General features: G+C 35.5%; 1 long non-coding RNA gene across 1 annotated transcript; it reads right to left on the bottom strand.

The window, feature by feature from the left end:
* Nucleotides 1–3102: 3102 nt before the first annotated feature.
* LOC126830426 (uncharacterized) lies at nt 3103–7651 on the bottom strand. The gene is made up of 3 exons (XR_007683846.2): nt 7577–7651; nt 5744–5895; nt 3103–3228 (listed from the first exon to the last, which is right to left on the bottom strand). It is a non-coding gene; the product is annotated as an uncharacterized LOC126830426 (long non-coding RNA).
* Nucleotides 7652–13986: the final 6335 nt, after the last annotated feature.

The raw sequence follows: 13986 nt of genomic DNA, 5'->3' as shown, positions 1-13986 counted from the left end.
ATTCAGACATATTTAGGTCAATATTTATGTCATAATGACGCTGTTGTCATGTATTTTGTTATAATGAATATAACTAGTGTATTCTAACTTAAAACAGTTTTCATTAAACCGAGCTACTTTAGGGTCTTCATTGAACTTTCTCCATCATTTCTGTTAATTGACCTCACATTAAGACACGTTTAAATATCGTAATATATCGCTATAATAGATACCCCCTTTAAATTTATCATTGAAGGATAACCTTATATAGAATAATATTCTTTATGTTGCCTTTAATAACTGAGCAGATAAATAAACTATAAATATACTTGTAGAAAACAGCTACTGATTTATTTAGGCGACGTTTCGAAGATTATTCTCGCTTGAAAACGTTGAGAGAATACTCTTCGAAACGTCGCCAAAATAAATCAGTAGCTGTTTTCCATAAGTATATTTATAGTTTAATATAATGAATTAGTTGTGGTTTAATTAGATTATCTGGTACTCAATATTCTGTATATGATTATTATTTTGTTCTGCCATCCATCCACATTTTTATCAACCATTCGAAGATTCCACGAGAGTGGCTATAAGGGTCAGTCAGCACCTGCTTTAAATCATCCAGATTAGTGTTTTGTTTAATTTTACTCTACAAGTACCGAGGTGCAACTCCTGTGTAATGGGGTAAGAACAATCCTGTCATCGCTTGGACACTTGTATTTATAGGTCAATATCTGTATTTATAGGTCAATATTTGTATTTATAGGTCAATATTGGTGCTTTAATTGTGCCAGATCAACGTCTTGGGATTAAAGTAAGAATGGGGGAGGGGGCATTTCGTATTATGTCTCTCACATTCAAATCCTATGCTGGACAAGCCTCTCAAATAAAACTGTCTCTTCTGGCAACTTTTCCAGGAAACTTTGACCTGCAATACCACACTCAGTGGAAGCGGACAATTAGCCTCACGAACGAATGCAAAATCCTATTTATTTCTTGAGAAAGAGGACTCATTTAGTTATTAATTTGAGTCATGGTGTCGTCTTCTTGCCATGTGTTGAATATTTGTATTCTTTATATAATATAAAGACGGTTGTAGCCCCTATCTAATATAAAGACGGTTGTAGCCCCTATCAGATTAAAATCTTGTGATAATTTAATTCAGGTTGGAACATTTACCTGAATATATTTTATTGATTAAATTAGTTTTTAACTTGATCACCCATAACGTCTAATTATGTTGAAATAATACTATCCCCTATTTATACCATAAACAAGCTTGTAATATTATACTGTTAAATGACTCGTGAGTCAAGGCTGGTCATTTTTATAAAAAAGATATCATTAAACTAAAGTAAAGGGTATCTAATTTCAATATTTATTTGTCCATTTCTAACACACTCTAAAGAATTATAATTTTGTATATTTATACTCTAGCGAGACATTGTAAGATGGAGTCACCGTTAGCCGTACACACAATTCAATAAATCATGAATAGAGTTGCCTTGGGGTGTACCCACTGTAACAAGCTAACTGTACAAAGGACTAAGGGTTTTCGTATCATCGGAAGTACTAGACGATATTTCCTGTAGCACCCACCCCCTTCCATGGTCCTGCGTAATTGACATGAGAACTGCGCGGGAAAATCTAGGAAAACGTCCTCGGTCAACTGAACCCCGGACTTCATGGCTAATTTGTCAGCGCCATCCATATACACTGAACCTCTGTTTCCTCAGTATGGAGTGATGTGAGCCTAAACAGATCTGTGTTTTAGCACACACAGGGTTAAAATACAGGCGGACGACATCTTTACCTTATCCGGGAAGTGGCATAACGTGTTCTTGTATGAGTAGATTCACCTCTTCTCGTTCACAGTCAACAAATTGTAACAATATCCGATGTTTTTCTTGTTTTTATTATAAAAATTTATAAAATCGCTGTCATATAAAAATTCGAATTATTTAACACATATAGTTTATAAATAACAATGTCTTTCTTTTAGAGCCTAAAAGATTGAGTCTTACACAATTTCTGTTCCTGGAGATATTTAAAATGTTCTGAATATTAATATGTTTAGCCTCTAGCCTGTGATGGATGAAACAGCTGATACAGCAGTGGCAACGAGCACAACATATAGCACGATGGCGAGAATAATAGTTAAGATACCAAGAACCAGGGCTACGATACTTATTATCTTGGCTGTATTACCCTTTGACCTGGCATCTTCAACATCCCCACCATCAAATGACGATCTCGACTGAAAAATAAATGAACACAAAAAATGATGAACATTAACATTTCTAATTTAAAAATATCTTATATCATCAATTTCTATTCACAACACCTGTATTTTCACCTGTATATTCCAGATAGCTGACAAGTTGTATCCGGTTTGATTCTTTTGTTCTTTACCCGTGTTTCAACTTGATTCCGTGACGATGAATGTCACAACGGTTACGTATCTATTTTTGTTCCTTGTGCTCAAAATATACCTATTCTATAACAACCATTATAAACCTATAACGGCAAATCTCTTTGATATTCGGGGTATATTCTATGCTCGGAATAACTTGCGCTCTGAAAGTCGGGGTGGCTTTGCATATGTACAATGGAATTTGGGGTTATACTTCGGAAAGTTTTTCTTTAAACCTTTAACGGATTATTTTTCTATAGTAGGTTTTTATTTTACATCAGAAAACATGATTTAAGTTTTTTCTTACTGGAATTCTGGGATATTCTCATTTTACGCACATGCAAACATAGACGGTTTATAAGCAAGATAAAGTCCTCAACTTCTTTTATGCCGGGCAAGAAAGACTTCAGAAAAAAAACTCGAAAAAAATCCACCTCGGAGTACCGGCCTCGGTATTTCTTTTTATCGGGTTATTTTCTTCAGTCCTTCTTTCCCCAGCCTAACCACAGTCTCGTGCATTATCCTACACGTAATACTCATCCCAAATTGTTCTGCAATCGAGACTAGGCTATTATTGCTAAAACTTCAAGCATTCATAACTTGACTCAACATAAAGTAATCTGAATTTTCCTTGTCATTATCTATGTTTGAACTATTATAGCTGTTTATCTAAATCTTACATAACGTATCTTAAAATAAAATGAACGTACCATTATAGAAAAGATAAGGGCAACTAATCCAAGAGGACAGAAGCAACAGAGGCAAGTGAATATCGAAAAGATTAAATAATCCGGTGGCCTCATATTCTGGACGCTTACTAACTGGGGTTGTTGTACCTGAAAATATATTAGAATGTACAAATCAAAAACACAAAACACAACAAACTTTGAGAGAAAGATAATGCGGTTAACGTCCACTTGACACAAACAATGCTACTATCATATGGTGCCATTGTATTTCAATAATTCGATTTACGACTGGATCTTTAGCACTGGGCCCGGAGTAAACCCACGATGGTGGACAGGCGGTCACATTCCTTGTCTCGTACATGTGTGACATCGATACCACGCCATGGCTTTTAACCAGTGGTCAAATGTTCAGTATAGTATACGAACACGGTAAAATAGGAAGCAAGCGAACAAATCACATGAAAGCCTTGTCCGATGTTCATTCATTAAAGGGTAAATTTTACCTCACGAGTCACACCCATCACCGTGGTGGCAACCGTAAGACTTTTGAAATACAGACTTTATTCTAGTTGACAAGTGTCATTTTTTTCAAAATATAGATCCATCTTTTGGTTTCGTTTTTATAGTTCACAATTTTGATTTACTCGTCGTCAATACACTTTGGGTAGGCAGCAGTAGGAAAAAAATTGAAAAAATGAAACACAGCAAAAGTTATATTTTCAAAACACGAGCTCCCTCAACAACCGGTCAGATCTAAATGTAGTGGAGACTAGGGAAAATATATAAAAGAAACGAAATATAGATCTGTATTGTAATCAGATGGTTTATAAACTGTTCCAGTATTTAATAAGAATTAGAACATTCAAAGAGAATAGCAATCATATATATCATATTTTGTAACCCTATAAACTCGGCTAATTATAACTACCAACAAAATATCAAGATTTGGCGCAAACTAGGTCATTTTGGGACTAACATATTGGTATAATTTGGTTTCAATAACTCGCTTGTGGGAATGTCGGAGTAAACTTAAACTTTAAAGATAACAAACTCCATTTATGTTTTTATTCTAAAATCAGAAATAATTGTTAATCAGAAACATTTCTAGTCGTGTAATAACGCTTATCTCCACAGAGAAACCCAATTATACCCCCACCCCTTTTTCCGCTTCAAACTTAGCGACACCCTCCCTCGAACCATTAGCCTACGACTACCCAGACACTACAACGCATAAACATAAGCGAACAATGTCAGAATGTAAACGACGATGTAGGTCAAGTATCCATGCCCTTCATTGTATAGTCAGGAAAATTCAACACGGCGTCAACATAAAGGAATAATACTGAAATCAACATAATCATTCTTGCTTGTGTGTGTAAACGAGTTTTTAATCGTTAACAGTTTCTGTACATCAATACTGGTGTGGTTTTTAAGCGTTAATAGATTATGTACATGTGGTGTGCGAGGGGTGAGTTTGGGCGGTGTGATTTTCGGGGGCCGGCGGGGGTGGCGGGGAAGAGGGAGGGGGGTGCTTAACCCTTATGCGTATACTCCCTCCCCTTTTCTTTTAACATTTTGCAGGTTACAAGTGTCTAATCTGTTCTGCGCTCGGTGCTAGCTTTGTGTTTGGAATATTTCTTACTGGTGATAATGTGTTGGTCATTCTAGCCTGCGATGTTTATTGGACTAGGTTACGATTTGCTGTTGGACTTCCATTCATGATTTAATCATGAAATGTATAATCAAGACTATGTTTTTGTTATCGTACCTACTTTAGTAATGATAATCGAGGCTAGGCCAAACATTCAATGGCTATATCTTGGATCAATTTGACAGACATTTTCAGCAAATTCCCTTTACATTATCTAGTTTATTACTATTATAGCGAGAACTGTCAGCTCTAATCTCCCACAATGTATCTCTCTAAATAGAGTATACGACAGTTGATCCAAAGCTGCCCAAGCTCAATGAATGAAAAAAGGTTTAACGTCGTACTATTCTGCACCAAGCCGGCTAATGATATCGGGCATATGCCGTACAGAGCGTTAAGAGAAGAATTTTGTCCGGGCATCAATAACATCTCAATTGTCGAGGGGTCCGATACGTGTACATGGGACCTAGGTTTTCCGTCCCAGAACTAGGGGAAACCACACTTTAAAGCCGGGAGGACTTTCCCAGTTAGTTATCCAGTATGGTACATACGGAGCCACCATGATTGGCCCCACCCTTCCCACGCCACCCAAACACACACAACTAGTCTGACTCCGGTGTCTAGAAGATCAAATAAAAGTAATCGGCTATTTCATTTCGTTTCGGTTTATTTTCGATTGTTTCTTCGAAGAACATATTAGGCTTTCCAATCAAAAAAGGGGAACGAAAATAACATATAATGAAATAAATAAGATTTGAAAGTTGATTGAGCTGATATGACACGTTACTTTATTCTTAAAACTTGTATACTAGTTATTTCTTCGACGACCATAATCTGTCGGTTAACGAAACAAAAATAGCCGTTGAATTTTAAATCATATTGAAAGAAATAAGATTTGCATGTCCACTGGACTGGATAATAAAAGTACGTGCCAGAAAAATGGCACATATATAAAATGTATTTATTCCAAAACCTGTAGATAAATTAACCGCTGCTTTGGTTGATACTTACAACGACCGTATTCTGCCCTTGTCTTGGTTGTCCGTATCCTTGCTGTTGTCCATATCCTTGCTGTTGTCCATGTTGTTGTCCATATCCTTGCTGTTGTCCATGCTGTTGTCCTTGCTGATGTCCATATTGTTGTTGTGGATAGCCCTTTTGACCTGTAACCAGAGTGATATATATATATATATATATATATACACATATATATATATATATACATATATACATATACATACATATATATACATATAAATAAAATAAATAAATAAAAGATTCTACTCTCAGGTAAAAGTATATAGAAAAATGATGTTTTTAGAAAGGAAAAACTAATTTCATCTTAGCTAGCGCTTTCACCCACTACGGGGATCATCAGGCATTTAATAATGAGATAGTATACAATTACATGACGTCATGGCGTTATTAATACATATATATACATGACAATAATAATACCAAATATAAATATTTTACAATATCAAATTCCAATATAAAATTATGCAGCATTTAATTTAGGGTGATACTTGTTAATAAAATGCCGTTCTTTATTTTCTAGCAAATTATTATCCGACCAGTTGAGTTTATATAAGGGGAATACCCTAAATTTTCCCTTTCCACATGTATCAAAGTGTTCACTTAGTGGAATCATTCTATTTTTGGGATTAGCAATGTGGGATCTGTGTAGGTTCATCCTTATGTTCAGTTGTGATTCGGTTTTGCCTATATACTCTTCATTACAACCTGGACATATTATCAAATATATAACATTTTTACTTTTACATGTCATAGATTGTTTAACTTTAAAATGTACATTTCCATTAATTTTTACTGTTTTCCCTGTTTATATATATATAATGTCCCAATATGTCTTATTAAAAATATATCCCTCCCTCTCAAACCGAACCCCTAAAAATAAATACGAACACATTCCCCGCACAAATAAAATACAATTTATTTATACCGTTTAATTAATTAATCATGATAAAATATTTGTAAGGAAAATTACAAATAATCTGAGAGCATTATTGATGGATTGTGTTAGGTTCCCACTATCACGATTTGCGCTACGATTGAAATGATGGTTTTAATCGTGGGGTAATCGTGGTGATCCAATCAGGTCTTATTATATATTGTTGTCAGTCTTACAAATCGTGTTAATCGTATCCACCTAACATTAACAAAACAAAGCCGATTCACAATTAGATAAATTTATGTAAACGAGTATTGATGTGCTCAAAGTAACGATACAGGTGAGTTTATCAACATACACAGTGTAAAGTTTTTTTTATAAAAAAAACAACAAAAAACCCATTCAACGGTTAACAGATAATGAAAATTCAAACTTTAAAAGTTTAAATAATAATGATAATAATATTTGTAATTGAAAAGGAAAGGGGATTTTGACAAATTAATTTAGACAAATAAAAGCGCAAAGCCTTTAGCGTAATTTAAATAATTAATAATTAATAATTAATATAATAATATAATAAATCAATATATTAATATAATAATATAATAAATCAATATATTAATATAATAATATAATAAATCAATATATTAATAATGTCTATCGTAATTTAAATTATTTATGTTTTTTATTGGTTTATATTTCTTCCAAACCGCCATTCTGATCGCTCAAAGACGAATATAATATTAATATTAATATTTGTAATTTAAGACAAAAAAGATATTTTAACAAATTAATTTACACAATTAAAAGCACAAATCAAAAGTGTTTACCTCAATTTAAATAATTTATAATTCTCGATTGATTTATTTGTAATTTAAAATTATTTAACTATTAAAAATCATCCAATATACTCCAAGAAGAGAATAACAAACCTTGCGACATCTTGACAGATCGATTTGAATAATTTCTCACACTATTTATTACGATGTTTAACTCTTGATATCCCAAATCTATCTGTGATATATTTTACATAGATATGAATATTTGTATTAATATATTAGTAGACAACCAACAAAAGGTCAATGAATTGAAAAGCGATCGGATAAATGAAGCATAACGTTTGTTTGTGTATCCGAGTAGGTCAATATTTGTAAATGTTTATATGTTGCCATGCACCAATACTAGGTTATTTGGCAATTATTATTTATCCTAAAGAACGTTTTCATGTCTTTTCAAGAAAATATCTCGGTCACATAAAGCAAATCCTTGTGTTAATTTGGACCAAAAAATGATACACATTAACTGGCCAATCTGATTATAGTTAAAACTTTAGGGGGAGCCGTGGTGACTCAATGAATAGGGGAAAGATCCTGATGTTGGTCAAGATATTTAATGGGAATTGTCAGACGTTGTTGTCCCTTGTTATAGTGCAGGAAGTCGGGGCTGATAAGGGGAGTCTCTAGTCGGTCGGATGGTACACGTTGCCATGCATGTACGAAAACCGTTGACAGATGGAATTCGAAATAAGACCATAACGTACCGCCACTGCCTGGGCAAAATGTTTCGCATGACACACATGGTGTACGACAGTTTTCATGTGCTCAATCGGTGCTGAATTGTAGGACATTGAATCCAATTTAAAGCTTTTTGGTGAAAAGGCGCCTCAATTTATTCAGTTTATCAAAATAGCTACACACAATGTTTCATGTGTTTTGTAAAATTGTGATAAAAATATCTTAGGCAGTACATACTTTAGAGTGCCAATGTGGTGAATTTTATTTCAAAGATCATGTTTTCAATGCCGGGGGGGGGGGGGGGATTTATCTTCCCAGTGGTATGTTTGCTTCTATTCCTAGAATTCTAACTGCACTAAAATCTGTACATATGCCAAGAATTGAATGCGTTAGGACATGGGACAAAAACCACCATTGTTAATAATGGTATTAAACTGGTGTAATCACAAGTGTTAAAACAACACCAGTTACACAAAACAACCTTAAAGAAATGAAATGAAATGGGGTTTAACGTCCTACTGTTCTGCTCCTAGCCTGGGCTAATGAAGACGGGCATATGCCATACAGTGTGCTATGAGGGAAATTTTGCCCGGGCAGCGGCGCTACGGCCTACTCTTATATCGAATTCCAACCGCCAAGGGATCTTTTACGTGCATTCCAATGTATACACGGGACCTCGGGTTTTCGTCTCATCCGAAGAACTAGACAGCTGTCCTTGTCAGGCCCTCAGTTCTGCACCACTGACAAGGGAGAAACCACGTCGGAAAATCCAGATGAACTTTCTCGGCCAATGCAGGGATCGAACACCCGACCCCCGAGCCAGCGTCTTAACCACCTAGCCACCGTGGCTCCCGAACAACCTTAACATAAGTGTAACACTGGACTTAAATTGACCCACTGTATCTATTCTCACCGGCAACCCCTTGTATATGCCGTACAGTGTTTCCACTTTCACCGGCAACCCCTGGTATATGCCGTACAGTGTTTCTTTTTTGCCGTAGTATGTGCTACACTTTAAATAAAAAACTTGTATTGAAGTGTCAAAAGGGTGTATCTCGGGAAATTAGTCAAATACACTTTTTTGCATTTTTTAAAATCTCCCAATTAATATGCACATTTATGTCTAAGCTGTGTATCTCTACGCCAATTAGAACTGTCCTGGATATCATGTGTCCAAATGTTGGATCTTGATTTGTGGAAATTTTGAAATGCAAAAGGTTCTATTTCTTAATCTTTAGGAATTCTTAGATACACCCTTTTGACACTTCACCGACTATGATGGAAACTTTACCCGGCCAGTGGCACTATGTCCAACTGGCAAGGGATCTTTTACGTGCATGCCAATGTATACACGGGACCTCGGTTTTTCGTCCCATCTGAACGACTAGACAGCTGTCCTGGTCAGGCCCTTCGTCCTACACCACTCTTAATCCTTAGGAATTCTTAGATACACCCTTTTGACACTTCACCGACTATGATGGAAATTTTACCCGGCCAGTGGCACTAGGTCCAACTGGCAAGGGATCTTTTACGTGCATGCCAATGTATACACGGGCCCTCGGTTTTTCGTCCCATCTGAACGACTAGACAGCTGTCCTGGTCAGGCCCTTCGTCCTACACCACTAACATAATAATAATAATAATAATAATAAAAAAACCTTTATTTAATGAGGCAACTTATTTATTATTAAAAAAAACCCTATTCTTCCATAAGTCCCTCCTAAGCTACAAAGACATATATACATGCAATATCAGGATGAATGCATAATCATTTGAAATGCAATACATTTTAAAGTGGGAAGTTTGGGAAGTCACTCCTAAACTACAAAACATATTTATTATACAAGTAGAATATAGGAAGATAATTATAATTACGCACAAAATAATAAGTATGTCATCAGTTGAATATTATGGTTTCTTCAGTGCTCAATATGAGTTTTCAGTTTAATCTTAAAGTTTTCAACACTTTTACACATCTTTATATCAAAAGACATGCAGAATAATGAAAAGTACGTTTCATGGATTCCGTTTTGCATTTCGGAAGGAAAAGAGATTTACTGGTCTGTGAACGGAGCAATATATCAGTTTTGGAATCAAGAGATTTTTCAATAAAATAGGAGTTTAGATAAAATGGAGTATTAGATTTAATAATTTTGAATGATGAGACAATGTTATTATAAAGAATTCTCTGTGTAAGGAGAAGCCAAAAGGGGAAACCACGTCGAAAATCTCCGACGAACTTTCTCCAGACTAGCGGCGAGCCAGCGTCTTACCCACTTACATGCGTAAACGAACCATTGCCAGGTGGTATTCAACGAAGCGAATCCAGGCTATCCGGGTAAAACTTTATTCACAGCAAACTGAAAGCCTGTCGGGCACAGAAACTGGGGACATTAAACTGCCTACCTGACATTACACATAACTGTATTTAACATACACATGTATGACAAGCCGTTTTGTAAGAAGCATTGTTTATTATTATTAGAATGTATTGATTTTCAAGTATCTGCATTTATAAATCATTCATTCACTCTATTGTCATCATGTGAGCAACCAGAACAATAATTTACACTCATTACCCAACAATAAAACAATATCCGTTACAAGTTATACGGGCATATAGTATTCTTGTAAAGACACAGTTGATAATCAATGAAGAATAATCCCTGTTCAATTGAGTAAGCGGATATCAACTGGTGTATTTTCCACTGTTGAGAACGAATATAGGGGCACCACGAAGGTCTGGCAATAACGGGAATCAGATTCCCATTACTAACCACATTTATATCCAATACTAACCCAATATAACCTAATACTACCCACATTTATATCCTATATCCAATACTAATTTCCAAGTACTAACCCAATACTAACCCTGTAAAACCTAATACTAACCACATTTATATCCAATACTAACCCAGCACTAACTTAATACTATCACCTACTATCCAGTACTAACCTAATACTCTCAACTACCACCCAACACTAACCATAATAATATCAACTACCACCCAGCACTACCCATAATAATCCAGATAATGTGATAAAAATACAATTATTTGACAAACAAAGAGTTTGATAGAATATATCTTGATACGTAAAGAGTTTCTATTTCCTAATCACGCTCCCCAGAAAGTTACTCGGGATTTTCCGGACTGGTTCCCCCTTGTCAATGATGCAAGACGGAGGGTCAGATAAGGAACAGCGTCAAGTCTATCGGTGGAACAAAAAGGAGGTTCCGTGGATTGATTCACTTGATTTAATACATATCGTTTATTGTTTATTGTTTGCAATGACTATGTATGATTCTGCCTCATGGGTTTTGGTTGTGTGTGGTGTGGTCATCCTGCAGCACAAGTCATATGGTTGGTTATTGTGATTACGTAAGGGAACTTAGTCAATTTTGGTTTATATTTTTGGAACAGGAATCGGTCATCAAGCTCTATTCATTTTGTTCTTGTGTGTGATGCTCTTCGATAAAAGCCCAGGTCGTCGCTAATTCAATCCCGATTGAGTCGAAACGTGATATGATGGTATTTTGGTTATCGATTGGTCGACTTCGATATTTGATATGACGTCACATAAAAGTTCTTTATCTTGTAATCTTTGTGAGGCGGGCAAAGATTTGGGAGTGGGGCATTGCCTTAGTAGTAGTAGTAGTAGTAGCAAACAGTAGGTAGCCACAAAGACAACTGGACTTTAAGATATACAGCAATGCGCATAAGACTATGCCTCTGTGAAAAATACATAGGTGTTGATGACCGCGGAATTTTATAGAGGTGTAGGACAGACGGCTTGGCAAGGGATAACGCATAGTCGTTCGGAAGGAACAAAAACTGAGGTTCCCTGTACACATTGGCTTGCATGTAAAAGAAGCCTTGACAGTTGGAATTTGAAATAATAGAAGACCGTAACTCCACTGTCCGGGCAAAATCGCCCTCATAGCACAGTGTATGGCGTATGTCCGTTTCGATTAGCCCAGTCGGAGCAGAAAAGTAAGACATTAAACGCCATTTCATTTCAGTTTTATAAATCGATAGACCTACTTGAGGTTTAACCTATATGAGAACACGTCACCTTTATTGTTTTTATCTAACATTAGGTTGGATTATCTGAAGTACAAAGGTTACAAAAGGTGTAATATATTATATACCTATTAATATTGCCACAATGTCTCACAAAGGAGGGGGTTAACAGTAATGTCAATAGAAAGCGACAATTTAAGTAGACCCTATATCTATGATTTTCGCTTTATAGCCAGGGTATACAAATATACAGAATACATACAATTAGACCTTGCCTTGACCCTCTATAGTTTGTTTATTATTGTTTATTTTACTGATAAGTATATTCCCCAATGACGACCACCGCTACAAAACGAAAATAAAAGCAAAAAAGGAGCAACGTCACCAATAATTAGTTGAAGAAATGAAGATTGGCAATTTTTGGCTAATCTCCTAATTTTACTATTTAACTGTGAGTGTGAGGCCCAAAAACCTCGGGTGGGATGGGGTGTGGTAGGTGTTCTTGTTGATGTTTATTGTCTGTCTTGTTATTGTGTATTGTATTCCTGTACATGAAAAACTGTACAGTGTAGAAAAAGAGAAAAGAAAAAAAAAAGTGCAGAGGAACCGCATTGCAAGCAGATGAAAAAATTGAACCATGTGTTAGTCCCGAAATGACCTAGTTTGTGCCTAGTGGACGTTAATCCCCATTCATATTGACCTGTACGTTAACTGTTTGTTTAAGAATCGTTACTTTGACATCTTGTCAAGCAGTGTATAGTATTATACCACACGCGACTATAATATACAGGTGACAAGTAGTTAACCGACAGTATATAGAATATATCGAGGGCTGAAAGCCAGAACTGCCTATCTCCAAAATTGACGTTTTGAGAAAATGAAGATTTAAAGTTTGACAAAATTTTAAAAATCAGGTAATTGTTGGATTTAGATGATTTTTGGTAATTACGTGTGTATTAATAGTTGACAACAAATGCCGAATGATCAAAAGGCTTATTGCAGTAGTTTTCAATTTATTTCATAATAATGGATATAGACACTTCTGGTTGATATAAATTCCCCCAATATGGGAAGTCAACATTGGAGATATATGTGCATAATGCTCATACCAAGTTATGAATAGACTGTACAGAAGTCAGAAATTCAGTATGCCAGCCCTGAGCTATAAGGAGAATTTTGCCCAGACAGCATTTGCAGATTTAGGGGGTGCTATAGGTGCCCAGTCCCCCTAAACTTGGACAACAAAGCATAAAAACACATTTTTTTTTTCAAAATCTGTTTAATATAATTATTCCCCCCCCCCCTTTCACCTATTTCAAATTCCTAGATTCGCTACCGCCGCCACTGAAATGAATAAATGAACTACTTTAAAACATTGAAAAATGCATTTAATTCAAACAGGTAATTCAAATACATTTTTAAAAATTGAACATTAACGTACAGAATCCATTATCTGAAGACCTAATTCAGATACATTTTAACAAATTGAATATTAACGTACAGAATCCATTATCTGAAGACCTAATCGTCAGCATCATTATCAGTATCATCACTGCTGAATACAATTGGTAATTGATCTTTAGAGTGATTAGAACATGGGAGGTCATCATACCATTTGTGGAGCTCTTCTGGTATTACATACTGCTTACACAGTTTCTGGAGGTCACTCTTCTTTGCCTGACTAATTGGAAGCCTATTCTGATATACCTTTTTAAGCTCTAGCGATGAAGCTGGTCGTCCTCTACTATGGACATGTATTTCCTTAAATTCATCACCATAGTCATAACGATAAAAGATAATGCA

This window comes from Patella vulgata, chromosome 8 (assembly GCF_932274485.2).
Source record: "Patella vulgata chromosome 8, xgPatVulg1.2, whole genome shotgun sequence".
NCBI classification, from domain to species: Eukaryota; Metazoa; Mollusca; class Gastropoda; family Patellidae; genus Patella; species Patella vulgata.
The sequence above is the reverse complement of the archived record's forward strand: the minus strand, read 5'-3'. Positions and strand labels throughout refer to the sequence as shown.